This window comes from Primulina huaijiensis, chromosome 11 (assembly GCF_012295235.1).
Source record: "Primulina huaijiensis isolate GDHJ02 chromosome 11, ASM1229523v2, whole genome shotgun sequence".
Classification (NCBI taxonomy): domain Eukaryota; kingdom Viridiplantae; phylum Streptophyta; class Magnoliopsida; order Lamiales; family Gesneriaceae; genus Primulina; species Primulina huaijiensis.
In genome coordinates, this window is record NC_133316.1 from 10,848,230 (window position 1) to 10,864,928 (window position 16,699).

General features: G+C 41.4%; 1 non-coding gene across 1 annotated transcript; it reads left to right on the plus strand.

The window, feature by feature from the left end:
• Window positions 1-4,515: 4,515 nt before the first annotated feature.
• TRNAG-GCC (transfer RNA glycine (anticodon GCC)) lies at window positions 4,516-4,587 on the plus strand. The gene has a single exon. It is a non-coding gene; the product is annotated as a tRNA-Gly (tRNA).
• The last annotated feature ends 12,112 nt before the right edge of the window (window positions 4,588-16,699 follow it).

A 16,699-nucleotide genomic window follows, 5' to 3' on the forward strand; every position in this document is an offset into this window, starting at 1 on the left:
TTGAATAACGATTTTATACATTTTTGATTTGAGGTGAATTCGAAGAAATTGTTCGAATTGTATAATCGTCAATTATTGACATCGGTAACCGACCTAAAGCAATTTTATTATAATTCAATTCATGACGATCGCAAGTGGAAAGCTCATATTCTTCAGTCATTGATAAACAATTTGTTGGACAATACTCAACGCAATTACCACAAAATATACAGATTCAAAAATCAATACTGTAATTAAGTAATCGTTTCTTTCGAATATCAGATTCCAATTTCCAATCAACAACAGGTAAATCTATAGGACATACGCGAACACATACTTCACAAGCAATGCATTTATCAAATTCAAAGTGGATTCGGCCTCGGAAACGTTCTGATGTGATCAATTTTTCGTAGGGGTATTGAATAGTTACAGGTAAACGATTCGCGTGGGACAAGGTAATCATGAAACCTTGACCAATGTACCTGGCAGCTCGTAGTGTTTGTTGACTAGAATTTAAGAACTCAATTAACATAGGGAACATATCGAATATCTATAACTAAATTTATAGTTGTTTCTTTCTCTTGTTTCAGATAATTTGTGAATAGGGAATTCTTTTACAGTGAAAGAAGTTGGGACGAAGTTGTTAATAATAAATTACCTAGCGAAATAGGTAAAAGAAATTTCCATCCAAGATTTAAAAGTTGGTCTATTCTCAGTCTCGGTAAAGTCCATCTTGTTGCAATAGAAATGAACAAGAACAAATAAGTTTTAGCTAATGTAACAAAGATATCGATTATTGTTCCAAAAACCTTACTTTTTTTTAATGTGTCAAAAAGCTCAGGAACGAATATGTATGGAATAGAAAGATTCCAACCCCCAAAGTAAAGAACTGTTACAAATAATGAAGAAACAAGTAGATTTAGATATGAAGTAACGTAAAATAAACCAAATTTTATACCTGAATATTCGGTTTGATAACCTGCTACTAATTCTTCTTCTGCTTCTGGTAAATCAAAGGGTAATCTCTCACACTCGGCTAGAGAAGAAATTAGAAAAACTATAAACCCTATAGGTTGTCGCCACAAATTCCACCCCCAAAAACCATATTTTGACTGCGCTTCAACTATATCAACTGTACTTGAACTATTAGATAATCATAGTCGACGCTAACATCACTGCTCCTGTCGCTATTACAGAATCGTACATGAGATTTTCACCTCATACGGCTCCTCATAGGTCACAAATAAGGACCTTTCTACATTATTTTTTTGTGGTTATAAGATCGATCGAGAGTCAAACGCTTATTCTAAGGTTTCGAATTAGACCAATGAAATTCTGTCTGCTAGATTTCGAATAAATAAAGTGCTTCTGAATTGATCTCATCTTTTAATAATTTTCATTTTTCTTTGTTGATTAAAAACTTTATCCTTGAATAAAAAAAGGCTTTTTAGACGAATATCACATAGATATCTCAACCTATCATTTTCGATTACGAAAAAGAATTAGCGATTGCATTTCATAATAAGAATTCTATCTTTCTAAATAAATAAAATATAGGTATGAATAAAAAAAAAAAANCATAGGTTTGATCCTGTAGAATTTGACCATTGAACGAAGGGTACGAAATCAATCAGATTTCTTTTTCGATCAAAAGTACTATGTGAAATCTTCGGTTTTTTCCTCTTCCTCTATCCCTATCCCCTAGGTACAGTGTTTGAATCAATAGAGAACCTTTTCTTCTGTATGAATCGATCTTATTCCATTCCAATTCCTTCCCGATACCTCCCAAGGAAAATATCGAATTGGATCCCAAATTGACGGGTTAGTGTGAGCTTATCCATGTGGTTATGCACTCTTTCGAATAGGAATCCGTTTTCTGAAAGATCCTGGCTTTCGTACTTTGGTGGGTCTCCGAGATCCTTTCGATGACCTATGTTGTGTTGAAGGGATATCTATCTAATCCGATCGATTGCGTAAAGCCCGCGATAGCAACGGAACCGGGGAAAGTATACAGAAAAGGCAGTTGTTTTCTATTATATTAGTCTTTTCTATTCTATTAGAATTAGATTAGTATTAGTTAGTGATTTAGATTAGTTAGTGATTCCGGCTTAGTGAGTCCTTTCTTCCGTGATGAACTGTTGGCACCAGTCCTACATTCATTTTGTCTCTGTGGGCCGAGGAGAAAAGGGGCTCAGCGTGTACATGAGAGAAGCAAGGAGGTCAACCTCTTTCAAATATACAACATGGATTCTGGCAATGCAATGTAGTTGGACTCTCGTGTCGATCCGAATGAATCATCCTTTCCGCGTAGGAAAATCTTTGCCTGCTAAGCAAGAGGATAGCAAGTTACAAATTCTGTCTCGGTAGGACATGTATTTCTATTACTATGAAATTCATAAATGAAGTAGTTAATGGTGGGGTTACCATTATCCTTTTTGTAGTGACGAATCTTGTATGTGTTCTTAAGAAAAGGAATTTGTCCATTTTTCGGGCAGGTTGCTCTCTTATGTCATTCAACCAAGCAAGAGAAAGGGCGGGTTGAGAAAAAGTAGATAGGAATATGGTCCACTGTCCTGTAACTGAGGGGAAATAGTTGTCCTCAGATCCCCTTTAGCTACTCCGTCAAATAGCTCAACTGATGCCCACCCCACGCTGCGCACCCCGGGGCTGTTCGCAATGGCGATGTCGGGATTCACGCTTCGAGAGATCAATAGTGCACTCTAGGAAATCCTTTCAAAATCTTCGCCGGGAAACGAAGCGGACCTAACCTCGGTCTTCGACATAACCGAAACCTCCTGATTTTGCTTGTCGGAGACCATAACGTAAATCGCTTTCTTGAGCTTGCATACCAAGTTAGGATTCCTAGGAGAAGAGAAGCCTGGAGTTGGAGGAGGCTGAATAGAAATTATTGTGGATCCCTCCTTCCCTTATGTTGTTGAAAGGCATTCTTCACGTCAAATTGAAATAAGGCCACCTTTTGATTGCAGCCAAGGCAAGAATGCCACGAATGGTGTTTAGCAATCTGGAGCAAATGTTTTCCCTATCTCTAAAAGGGTTCGACTCAATATTCTTGAAGGAATCCTTTAGCTACTAATCTAGCTTTTCTCTACCGAGCCATCTGCTTTATGCTTGATCTTGTAAATCCACTTGCAGACAATGGCTTCTTTCCCTGCAGGCAATGAGACTAAGTCTTATTCTTTTTTTTTTCCTGGGCATTTCTTTCTTCCTGTATAGGATCTCTCCAGCAAGAATGATTGGAGGCTTCAGCAAATGATTCAGGTTCATGAGAAGATTGAACTGAAATGAGGTAAGCTCGATCTTTTTGGGGAAACGATATATAAGATAAAAATCCTTCAACAGGATAAGAAACTTGCGAGGATCGACGAACCTGAGAGAGGGATCCAGAATCTGAGGGGACGACTGGAAGGGAAGCAACTGGGCTAGGCTGCTGATCTTCTGGAGTAGCCTGACCTGGGAAAGAGACTGTAATCGCCGTCGAGAAGAAAGATGTTGTGCCGGGTGACTGGAATCCTCTGAGGTCAGCTGAACAGGCTGACAATCGGCAAAAAATGCTGAGCAAAGCTGCTGGCCTGAAGAGCGAGGTACGAAGTCAACTGCAGAAGAATGAGGAAAAAGTTTATGAACAGGAGAAGGCCGCAATACATCTCCATCATCATTCTCCCCCGGGGCTGATTAATTAGGTTAAGGAAAATATGAGGCGACTCCATTTCCATTAAAGAGAGCATTAAGGATACATCGAGTCTCTTGGATTTCATCACGTCATAGCATCTATACCCGGACTGAGCATATCCAAGAAAGACACAAGTGGTTGCCTTGGGGACAATTTTTCTATTAACTGCGCAGGAATATGAACAAAACACGTGCATCCAAACACTCGAAAATGCCTATAGTACTGCCCCAGTAAGAAGTTCGTGAGGCTGGATGGAATGAAGCTTCTTCCCCCAGAGAGAGATGTCCCGTCCCTTCTTTATGCACATCTACATAGCCAGAGACAAAGGTGTACAATCCGGTCAAAATCTGCGGTTCTTGTTGTTCATTCACTGTAGGTTCTCTTACTTGTAGTGGCTGGCAAAGGCCAACCGAGAGGGGAGAACGAATGGCTTAGGAATCGACCGGTTTCGAGCAGACTCGTGGAGCTGCAGCTTGGATTATCGTAGAATAAGAGGGGCCGTCTTAGGAAATGACTTAGTTGAACTTAAAAGACAGATGCCGCCGCTGCGAAGCGAGGGAGCAACTTGTCTGATTTTTCGGTGCACTCATTCCCCTGTAGAGAATGAAATGAGGCCCCAGCTTGACTCGAGACCAAGACTCCTTACAACTCGCACCAATAGCGGCACTGAGCGGCCGGAGATTGATGGAAAAGGCAGCCCTTAGCCCCTCTCCCCCCTAGCCGCCTACCTACTCGTGTTCGTAGCTCGATCGGAGGTCAAGACTGTGGTCCGGCGGAAAAACAGAAGTCATCCGTATGTTGTGATACGTGAATTGCTCAGTAGTGCTTCGCCACTACCGTAGCTGGCGGAAATAGCTTAATGGTAGAGCATAGCCTTGCCAAGGCTGAGGTTGAGGGTTCAAGTCCCTCCTTCCGCTCCTGGCTTCGTCGTTTAGTGGTAACGAGTGGAGTACATAAGCCCCTTTAGAGATAGGGGGGAGCAGCAAGGCAGCCCCTTGTATAGGGTTCCAAATCTATCAACCTAATAAGAAGAAAGGGGCAAGCTAAAACCTACTCCTAACAAGTTAGTTGCTGGCTTTTCATCAGCCGTTGCGCGCTAGCGTTTTCCCTTACTAGTAAAGGGGCTGCTTGCTAGTTGTAGCGCGCAGTGTACTAGTGAATAATAAAAGCGAATTGATATTACTAATGACGGATGGAGGTTGAGGATAGACTGATCTACTCCCACTCTTCACCTCTTGGCTCACCTGGGATACGTACACCCTCGCCCTTGTCTCCTTCGCCGGAGACTAAAAATGATGGGAATCCTATCGATAAAGAAGAGGCATAAGCATCGCCTCTCGATCCAATCCGTCTTCCCTGGCCTCCCCAACACACACACTCTTGATATGAAAGAAACCTCCCGCCATAGAGAAGAGATCTAAAGTCTGGGTCCCCTCGATCACCCTCCCTTGAACCTGAACTGGTCGAGAGAGATGAACCCGCACCACAAAATAGTTCCTTCGAATCGAAACCCCCAAGTAGAGATGAAATTCCAGAACCTAAACAACTCAGTTGAGAGCTCCGTGACTGGAAAAAGGGAAGGTCCACCAATGATTGATATAAAATTCCCCCCTATCCGTCTCTTGATCCCTCATTCCACTAATCCGTTGTTACTGATTCATTCAAGGCATAGACTCCCCATTTCTTTGTCTTATCTTATTAGCGCAGGTGTTCGTCAACGATGAAAGTCGCTGAACTTAAGACTCGAGTTGAGAAAGAGGGCTAGGCCCCGGGAGGGCTTTCAGGGACTGTGGAAGACGGGTGGATTATAGAGCTAGAGGCAAATCGAGGGTTTGTCCATCAGGAACGAAGTCACTCGACTGGGCATGAAAAAATGACAAAAAAAACTTATCCCATCGCATCATTAACCGGTGTAGGATTAAAGATCAGGTCCAGGATTCGAGTCAAATCGACCTTCCCTCTCATCTCAGGTGAGGCAAGGAATTGTTTCAAATGTTCCTTGTTGAATATCTCGGCTGCTTAAGAAGTTGGACTAGTTGCTCCCCCGACCCGGAGTGGATTCTAGGGGAGAAGAGCAGAGCCTCACCTTGCAGTAGGAAAGTGTTCGTTCTTGGGACGGGTTCAAACTGGACTGAAGGGAGGAGGAATTGTTTACTCCTATCTTCTTGGGGATTCATCACTGGCTAGGGCTTTCGAATCAAAGCATGGGCATCTGCTATTAAGAGGGAGTAGTAGATCGTCGATTGAAGAGCCAGGTCAGTAAACTTCTATTGATGATTGATTCTCCTTTCCTAGCAGCAAACTTGTATTGTATAAAGGGGCCCCATAGATATGCAGGAGATGCCAGCCGGATCGACCAACAAATGATAGGCCAGAGAGATGGGTTCATTCGACTAATTAGTGATCCCTGGGCCTACCTAACACAGATGTCCTTGAAATAGGGGATTGGTTGATCGGAAAGCTCAGGCAGGAGTAGGACATTCCATACCCATACAAATATTTCTGATCTGCTAGCAGGTGGTCCTCTCAAATCCAATTTTTTCATCGACAGGTAGGGTGAATTCTAAGGTTCCTTATTCCGGTTGTAAAGCGGAAGAAGAGGGAGAATAGGCACAGCCCTACCAGCAGCCCTTCCGACCTGAAAGGAATTTCAAATGAAAGAAGAATCTGTGTGCACTATCTATGGAGTGACTATCCTTAATCTCCTCTTCCCTATCTCTCCCTTTTTAGCCTTCGGCTATTACCGGCTGGCAACGCTTGGCCCAAGATTGGATTTGTTTGAAAACAACCAAGGTGGCGTTCATTCAATCAAATCTTTTATGCCTAATTACTCTTTTTGGAAAGGAAGGAGGAACAACTCTTTCCACTGGTTCTTGAAAGCTATCAATCCCCGCTTCCCCCATATTTATTCTCCCTCTCGCATCGGTTCTGCATCAGATGATGAGCCCATGCGAAAACTTTCTCTTTTATTGGCTTGGCGCCCGATAGGTAGGCTAAACGATTGGGTCGAAAGCTCCACTGTTCTGAATAGTGATAAATACTTTTCAAAATTCGATCAACGAGAATCTCATTATTGATCGAATCGGGGCGGATCCAATTCATTGGCAAATGAAAAATCAATCGTATTAACACTCAGAAAAGAACCTAGAAAAGAGGAAGACAAGAGCTAGGTAAGCAAGAAGGAGAGGCTACAAATGGAGAGCCCCTTGCCTCGCCATTTCTAGGAAGATTGTGTCCAGGATATGGTAATCTAAGCCTTGCTTCTTCTGGTCAGCTCGTATTAGCCTGTGCTTTATTTAAGTTAGTCTTTCCCCCGTTCCTTTAGTCTTTTCAAGGGTACTTGAATATTCATTCTTATTATAGATTATATTATGTCTTTCTTTCTGAAGGGCTTGCGGTTCATTACACCAAATTCAGTGAACTATTGAAGCTATCGAAAGAGTACCAAATGCTGACGAAGGTTACAGACTTTCGGTGGACGCGGAGCCAACGAGTTCAGTTGAACAGCATAACGAGTCTAAGGTTACAAAAGCCTTCGCTTCGCCAACTTTGATAGGCATAGCATAGCAAGAAAATAGAGCAGAGAGCTTACCGTTTCTTTCTATTGGAGTCGCGAGCTTGTTGTAGTCGGTCCTAAAGGGAGAACCTTGCTGCTTACTTGCTATATCCCCGCGTCCTTGCACGGCTCAGCTCGTTCTTCGAGCCCTGCTTATCCCTTCCCCCTATCCCCGTTCCTACCCTCCAAAACAGGCCTATGGAGTATAGCCAAGTGGTAAGGCATCGGTTTTTTGTACCGGCATGCAAAGGTTCAAATCCTTTTACTCCAGATTATGAACACCCGATCGGATCTGTCAAGAACGAGCTGACGACTACAGGGGAAGCGGCTGACTGCAGTCCCTGAGCCCAACTTGTAGCAAGCCAAAAGTTTGACTTGAACCTACTTCTCATGCAGAGAAAAGTGTCCATGCATTAAATGAGGTGGAATACACCTATACATCCCAACACCCTTTAGAGAAATAATAAAACCCTAGTTATGAGCGAGGCCTCGAACCTAGATTAGATTTTTAAGACCATAGAAATGATAGGTACTATATTAGGAACAACGATGATTCATTATAATATATTTATAGAACCTTCTGTCTTTAGAGTATACTCCTGAGATTAGATGATAGGTACTATATTTTATGTCTTTCTTGTACATAGTGGATGAAATTTACAATCATGATGTGTCTATTCGATTATAGGAATCGGTACCTCCTTCAACGGACCGCTAGAATGAATTACTGGTCCTCCTATGTTATGGTTCTTAATGGGATATGTTTGAGGAGTTCTAATGCCACTGATAAAGAATGGAGAGTCTTATAGTATAGTCAACAGAGGTGTTCTACCTCCTCAGCTGAAACGTATAATGGTTCTTGGTATAGTTTACAAAGTAATATATCTTCTGTTGGATCGAAAACTGTGTATCCAGGATCTATCTATGCTTCTACTAGTTTTAAAGAACCATACTATCGAGCTATTGATTTTGAAGTTCTAACATTAGCCTTCATACAATTGATCGAGATGTATGCTTACAATTTAGAATGTGACTATTTGAAAATAACTATTGGTTATACTATGATATTACCATCATCTAGCGATTTGTCATTTACTTTAGGTAAGTCTATTCCATTGTGTGATCCTTTAGGTTCTAGTATCCCCAAAAAGTGGATCTATGATATGATTGAACAACTAGTGATGTTATACGGTGAACAATATCAGGAAGCTATGGTTAAAGCTGTCTTTATTCGTATCTATTATGAATCTAAGGAAAAGTTGATCCCTAAATCAATAGAATTACCTAATATAAATATAGAAGATATTCTAAATGTTATAGATTCTGAAATAGATAGTGGTAAACTACCAGATGTCAAATCACTTATTTCTATAAAGATTCGTACTCCCATTAAAGTAACCACAATCAAAGGTAGATTTATTGAATTCACATTGGCCTGAGAATTATAGAACTAAAACTAAAAAACAAATATGGGAGAAAAAGGTTTCAGACTTGGTTAAGTATTACAACAACTATGTAGATGCTGTTTGCGATAGAAAACCTCAATTGAATGATTCAGGGGTGTCTTGTGATTACTTTTATGAAGGGAAGTGGTTGAATTTTAAGAAACTTATAGGGAACAGAAGTTATAATTACAGCGTACATTATTAAATATCTTATATAAAGTCTATAAATGTGAGTCGAGTTCATTATGGTCCTCCTTAAGTATCACGGTGCCCACAGCCAACTGGAAATGAAATCTAAGAAACCCGCATAATACGACCTAACCTACGGAACCTATGGAATGTTTTGATATGAAGTTATTCTATGATTTAATAGATCGTCACTATCAAAGGAACTCTAGTAAGTATCCAATGATTTCTAGTAACGACCTCAAATGTTTTAAGGACCGACTGGCTGATCTCAGTAATCAAAGTATTATAAACGAGGATGCCGATAAGCTATATGATCCTATATTTGATTCCTTGGTTCGATCGTCGTTAGCAGACTTACTTTACATTTCTAAAAATAGAATTTCTTTCAAGGATTTCGTTGAGTTCCATCCTAATCATATACGTTTTTAATTTATGGATGACCTCATAGTTTCTAAATCATCGGTAACTCTAGGTTTTTTTAAGCTTTTAGAGTTTTCACCTAGTGCTGCTTCTATGGACTGCGGGATACTTATTCAAAAGGTTGATGATTTGTTACAGAATCCTATTCTCAAGATCATTATCAATTCATTTGTAAGAAAACTACAAGTTGAGGGAGATCAGTTAGAGAGGCTCATAGGTTTCGATGTGGTCTTAGGTTCGATCCTGGGAAGGCACAGACTCCAGTGCATGGGCTGGAGAGTTCTATGAGTAACCCATACGACGCCTATGGAAAGCCCGTGAGGGAAGAGTTCCATAGATGGGCCAAGGCCCATAGAGCAGAGCCCAAGATCGGGATAGCCTTGGGTCAATTGGGTCAGTGGGCCGTATGGGCGGTCCACTGGGCCTGTAATGGGTCGTTACAATAAAAGGGGCCTTTTATTGTAATGACCATGGGCTATCCCGATCTTGGGCTCTGCTCTGAACTCTTGGGCCTTGGCCCCTCTAGACTCTGGGCTCTCCCCCGCACGGGCTTTCCCATGCATCATTACTCATAGGACTCTCCACACCAGGTTGGTGGAGTGATACCTCCCCAAGTCTCGAACCCATGACCTCCTGGCTTAAGTACATAGTTCAAAGAGACTTGGTACCAATTGAGCTACTAAATGTAACGCTCTGAACCGTTTTCATAAAATAACAGCGGAATTTAAAGTTTTCTTTGAAGGGAGGAAGGAAGGATTGAAAATACATTTTCAATATATAACCAAAAGTATAAACACATGATCAATAAAATGATACAACAAAATACAAAATGTCATTTTGATCATGTATATTAAAATATCTTTCTTCCTTCCATCTTTCATACATATGACCTCGGCTCCAATCAACGTCCTGGCTCGTCGCTCTTATCTGCATCACATGAATAACTGAAATCAGTATAAAACTCAGCAAGTGGAACTCTTACATAGCAATGAATACATATACCATACTTTGTAAAACGTGGCTTTGAAAACATTAAAATACCATCAACTCTGAAACACGAATAACATAGCATAATATAACAATAACGATGGTATTTCTCTTTTCTCTGTTGGATTGATATCTATATAGTATCTCTGTCTCTGTGCCTCTATCCCATCGATATGAATCGATAACTCTGAGGGATATAAGCCTATGGTCGTTGATCAACTTATTGCATGCAATCTCTGGCTATGTATCTATCAATCCAATAAAACATTTGAATTCTCTCTTTGGCATTAAAACAAACACTTTGAAGACTATCTTTTCTCTTGTATTCCCTTTGACATGGTTGAGACATAAAATGCCTCTAATATACAACAAGGTGTATTAATACATAGCATGAATCAAATGGAAGGGAATAACACTTTAAAACCATTGAAACACAATACATATATTATCATGTGAGCACAAGAAATGAAATTCCACTTACAACACTTGCAACACTTGGTTCTGAACTCTTGGTACAAAACCTACAACAATAAACCATGAATAGAACCATCAACAACTCAATAATCCAACAACCATACCATAGAATCCATAAAACCAACACAATCACAATCTCCATAATTTCCCCCAACATCAAAATCCAACAATAACTAAACCATAAGCTTACCTTAGCTCCTTGAACCCAAAATGAACTTGATCTCACTTCAAAATTCCAACAAGAAGCTTGAATCAAAGGAACAATTGAAGGAAATAAGAACCCTAGCTCTTCCTTGGAGTGAAGAATCGAGAAGTGAGGAGAGAAATGAGGGAAAAGTGAACCAACTCTTCTATTATATCACTTAAATCTCGAAAACACGTTTTTACTGTTCATAGACCGCGGGTGCGCTAGCCCTTGCACCGCGGGTGCTCTATGCCTTCGGCATCTCATCCAAAAATCAGAAACAGTAGACCGCGGGTGCGCTATATTTTGGAGCGCGGGTGCACTCTGGTCACCGCGGGTGCACTAACTTTTGGAGTGCGGGTGCACTCTGGTTACTCTGCGCACAGCTTCTCCAAAGATCTCCTCCGAAACGCCTCTTCCCATCATAATTTGGAAAAATGGTAAACTACAAAGTTGTAGCTCTATGTCGTTTCTTGAACCTCTCCAAATATTAGATCATATGGAGGTCTGAGTAAAACGTTATGCTAAATCTCTCAACATGTGTCACTGGAGGAACGTCGAAACACACGACACATTTCGGGGCACTTTTGGCTGACCTTTCCACAATGATTTGAACAAAACTCAAAACATTAAAGTTACACCTCTATGTCTTATCTAACCACTCCAATTGGCCTCATTCCAATTGGCTCAACATACAAATTATCATGAATTTAATCGCAACAACACTACAGTATCACCACACATCATCTATAACCACAATACTATATATCATAATTCTTAACTCTTAACATCAAAACTATACTTAAACTTAACCAAGGAGTCAATAAACATACGAAATCTTAAACCGTACCGATCACCAGGCTTGGATATTACAATCTCCCCTCCTTATAGGAATTTCGTCCCCGAAATTGATGTCACTGCGCAAACAACTCGGGATACTTCTCTTTCATCTCATCCTCTGGTTCTCACGTGGCTTCTTCAATCAAATGATTCCTCCAAAGGACTTTAACAATGCCGATCTCTTTGTTTCTCAATACTTTAACTTTGCGATCCAGAATCTGGACCGGAATCTCTTGGTACATCAAATTCGGCGTCAAATCCAATGGCTCGTGGCGAAGAACATGGGAAGGATTTGCAATATATTTCCTGAGCATAGAGACGTGAAAAACATATGAACTCTATCAAGATCTGGCGATAGAACTAACCTGTAGGCTCGATCACCAACTCTATCCAAGATCTCAAATGGGCCAATAAATCTCAGACTCAACTTTCCCTTCTTGCCAAACCGCATCACACCCTTAAGAGGTGCTATCTTCAAGTACACATGATCGCCAACCTCAAACTGCAATGGCCTACGACGCACATCGGCATAACTCTTCTGTCTCGACTGCGCTGTCTTCATTCTCTCTTGAATAACAGCAACAACATCAGCAGTCTGTTGGACCAACTCTGGACCCAACATCTTTCTCTCACCAATCTCATCCCAATACAAGGGAGATCTACACTTCCTACCATAAAGTGCTTCATACGGTGCCATGACAATTGTCGCTTGGTAGCTATTATTATACGTGAACTCAACAAGAGGCAATTTGGAATCCCAGCTACCAGGATAATCTATAGTACAAGCTCTGAGCATATCCTCTAAAATTTGAATAACTCTCTCTGATTGACCATCGCTCTGGGGGTGATATGTTGTACTAAATGCTAACCGTGTACCCAAAGCTCTGTGTAAACTCTTCCAAAACTCTGAAGTAAATCTAGGGTCACGATCAGACACAATCGACACAGGAACACCATGAAGTCTAACAATCTCTGCTACATACTCTTCGGTATATTGGTTCATGGAATACGTTGTCTTGACTGGAAGAAAATGCGCTGACTTGGTCAATTGATCAACAATAACCCAAATAGTGTTAAAACCTTTCTGCGTTCTGGGAAGACCAGTCAAGAAATCCATCGTAATGTGCTCCCACTTCCATTGAGGAATCGGCAATGATAGCAATGTCCCAGCAGGTCGTTGGTGTTCGATCTTCACCTGCTGACAAGTTAGGCACTGAGAAATAAACATGGCAATATCTTTCTTCATACCTGGCCACCAATAGAGTCTACGAAGATCCTGATACATCTTAGTGCTGCCTGGATGTATCGAGTATGGCGCTGTATGTGCCTCTGTCAAGACGTCTCGCCGAATATCATCACCAGCAGGAATGCAAATACGGCCTCTAAACGTCACCAAACCATCTCTATTCGTCGTGAACTCTGAATTACCTCTCTCCTCTGATCTAGCTCTCAATTCTAACAACTGAACATCAATAGCCTGCTCTCTACGGATCCTGTCCGTCAATGTAGCCCGAATAACATACATTAAAAAATGAGCAATGGTTCCAGGAACCACAAAAGCCATCTCCTCTCGTTGTAAATCTAACAACAACGGCTGCTGAATCATAGAACTTACAGAAGAACTCGCCTTACGGCTCAATGCATCCGCTACAACATTCGCCTTCCCTGGGTGGTAACTAATAGTCACATCATAATCTTTGACAAGCTCTAACCACCGTCTCTGTCGCATATTAAGTTCTTTCTGTGAAAACAAATACTTTAAACTCTTGTGGTCTGTGAAAATTTCACACTTTTCACCATACAAATAATGTCCCCAGATTTTCAGAGCGAAAACCACAGCTGCCAGCTCCAAATCATGCGTAGGATAATTCTTCTCGTAATCCTTCAACTGGCGAGAAGCATAGGCTATAACTTTACCTCGTTGCATCAACACTGCACCGAGGCCCTTCTTCGACGCATCGGTAAAAACAACAAAGTCCTCTGAACCACTAGGCAAAGCAAGTACTGGAGCTATAGTCAACTTATCTTTTAACTCCTGAAATCCTCTTTGGCATTCATTGGACCACTCAAACTTCACCGTCTTCCTTGTCAAATTAGTTAACGGCAGGGCAATCTTGGAAAAGTCTGAAATAAAACGAAGATAATAACCCGCCAAACCAAGAAAACTACGTACCTCTTGTACAGTGGTAGGAATAGGCCACTTCTGTATCGCCTCTATTTTCGCTGGATCAACAGCTAACCCATCCTTCGAGACAACATGGCCTAAGAAAGAAATCTGCTCCAACCAGAACTCACATTTCTTCAACTTAGCATACAACCTCTTCTCTCTCAGCAACTGAAGAACAACTCTGAGGTGCTCTGAATGAAGCTCTCTGGTCTTGGAGTAAATCAAAATGTCATCGATAAAAACAATGACAAAGCTATCCAAATACGGCTTGAACACACGGTTCATAAGATCCATGAATACTGAAGGAGCATTGGTCAGACCAAAAGACATCACAAGAAATTCATAGTGACCGTACCTGGTCCGGAACGCCGTCTTAGGGATATCAGACTCCCTAACCTTCAACTGATAATAGCCAGATCGCAAATCAATCTTCGAGAACACTGTAGCCCCTTGCAGTTGGTCAAAAAGGTCATCTATCCGTGGCAACGGATACTTATTCTTAATCGTCACTTTGTTGATCTCTCTATAATCAATACACAGCCGCAATGACCCATCTTTCTTCTTGACGAAAAGAACCAGAGCTCCCCAAGGCGAAGAACTCGGCCGAATAAAACCTTTATCCAATAGATCCTGCAATTGCGTCTTCAACTCTTTCATCTCTGAAGGGGCCATTCTGTACGGAGCCTTGGAAATAGGAACCGTACCTGGGACTAAATCAATCACAAACTCTACATCTCTGTCCGGCGGTAAACCCGGCACATCATCCTCAAATACATCAGAGAACTCTCTCACAATATCAATATCATCAAGATTCAACTTCACAATTCTATCTGTATCAACAATCGAAGCCAAAAACCCATCACAACCTCTAAACAAAAACTTCTTAGCCTCAAGACAAGAAATAAGGAAGAACCAGCGAAGTACCTGCACTGGCGAGCATACCTTCCTTATTTCCATCATCTACAAATTTTACCGTCTTAGCAACGCAATCAATCACCGCACGATAGGTTGATAGCCAATCCATGCCAAGTATAATATCAAACGCAACCATCGGAATAACAATCAAGTCGGCATAAACAACTCGCCCATCAATTTGAACAGAGCACGCATACACAATAGATGTTGGGCACAACACATCTCCCGAAGGCAAAACAACATTAAACTGGAGGGGAATAACAGAAGGAACTATACCCAAAGATCTCAAAAATAGTTCAGACATAAAAGAATGAGTAGCGCCTGTATCAATCAATGTCATAGCTACTCTGTCTGAAATTAAAATAGTGCTAGAGATCACAGAAGAATCATGGTTTATACCTTCCTTTGTCATGGTAAAGATGCGACCCTGCACCTTCTCTCTGCTTAATCCTCTTGGGCATCCTTGGCAATATGGCCTGCAGTGCCACAACGGTAGCAAGTATGAGTATCAAATCTGCACTCTCCCCGATGATGTCTACTGCATGTGGGACACAATGGCTTCTCAGGATCAGATGGAACTGTCGGTGGTTTAGGACTCGGCTCCAACTTGCCTTTCCCTTTAAAATGGTCTTTTCCTCTATGACTCGAACCCTGGCCCCTCTGAGCAACATACTGCTGCCTCGCCTGTCTCTCTCTGGCAATATCTTTCTCATCTTGCTCGGCCAACAAAGCCTTAGTCACAATCTCTTTGAATGTCACCGCCTTCGACATATTGATGTCCCTTCTGATTTCTGCTCGAAGGCCTCTAATGAAATGAGCACCCTTGTCTTTGTCGTTGGAGTCAATATACGGAGCAAACAGACAGCCCTCTTCAAACTTAAGAATATACTCATCAACATTCATACCTCCTTGACGAAGCTCTAAAAATTCAGTCACCTTCCGAGCTCGAAGTGCATCTGGGAAGTACTTGTCATAGAAAAGATCAGTGAACCCTTGCCACTTCAATCCTGGAACATCAACACCTACCTAGGTAGCATTCCACCAAATGCGTGCAACTTTGACTAGCATGAATACTGCACAATCCACTCTGTCTTTGTCTTCATACTTGAGATGATCAAATGTCGCCTCAAGAGCTTTGACCCACTCTACAGCCACCAATGGATCAGTGCTTCCTGCAAATTCAGGCGGATCCATTCTCTTGAAAGCAGTAAAGATCCCATCGGTCCCAACTGCCTGAGCCACTTGGCCTCTCCCTTGACCTCTACCTTGGCCTGTACCTTGCAACTGCTGGATCTGCTCACTATGGACCTTGGCTTGCTCTTTCAGTAGCTTGCCGAACTCATCGACAACTCTAGAGGAAGAACTATCCTCACCCTCTGAAGCCTTTCTCTTAGGAGGCATACTCCTACAATGTGCTCACATAATACATATCAACCAATGACAATAATTAGATGTCGAAGAAGACATACCCGGACTGTTGAAAGTAGACGAAGTCATATGCATTGGTCCAAAGAACGGTGCTCTGATACCACTAAATGTAACGCTCTGAACCGTTTTCATAAAATAACAGCGGAATTTAAAGTTTTCTTTGAAGGGAGGAAGGAAGGATTCAAAATACATTTTCAATATATAACCAAAAGTATAAACACATGATCAATAAAATGATACAACAAAATACAAAATGTCATTTTGATCATGTATATCAAAATATCTTTCTTCCTTCCATCTTTCATACATATGACCTCGGCTCCAATCAACGTCCTGGCTCGTCGCTCTTATCTGCATCACATGAATAACTGAAATGAGTATAAAACTCAGCAAGTGGAACTCTTACATAGCAATGAATACATAT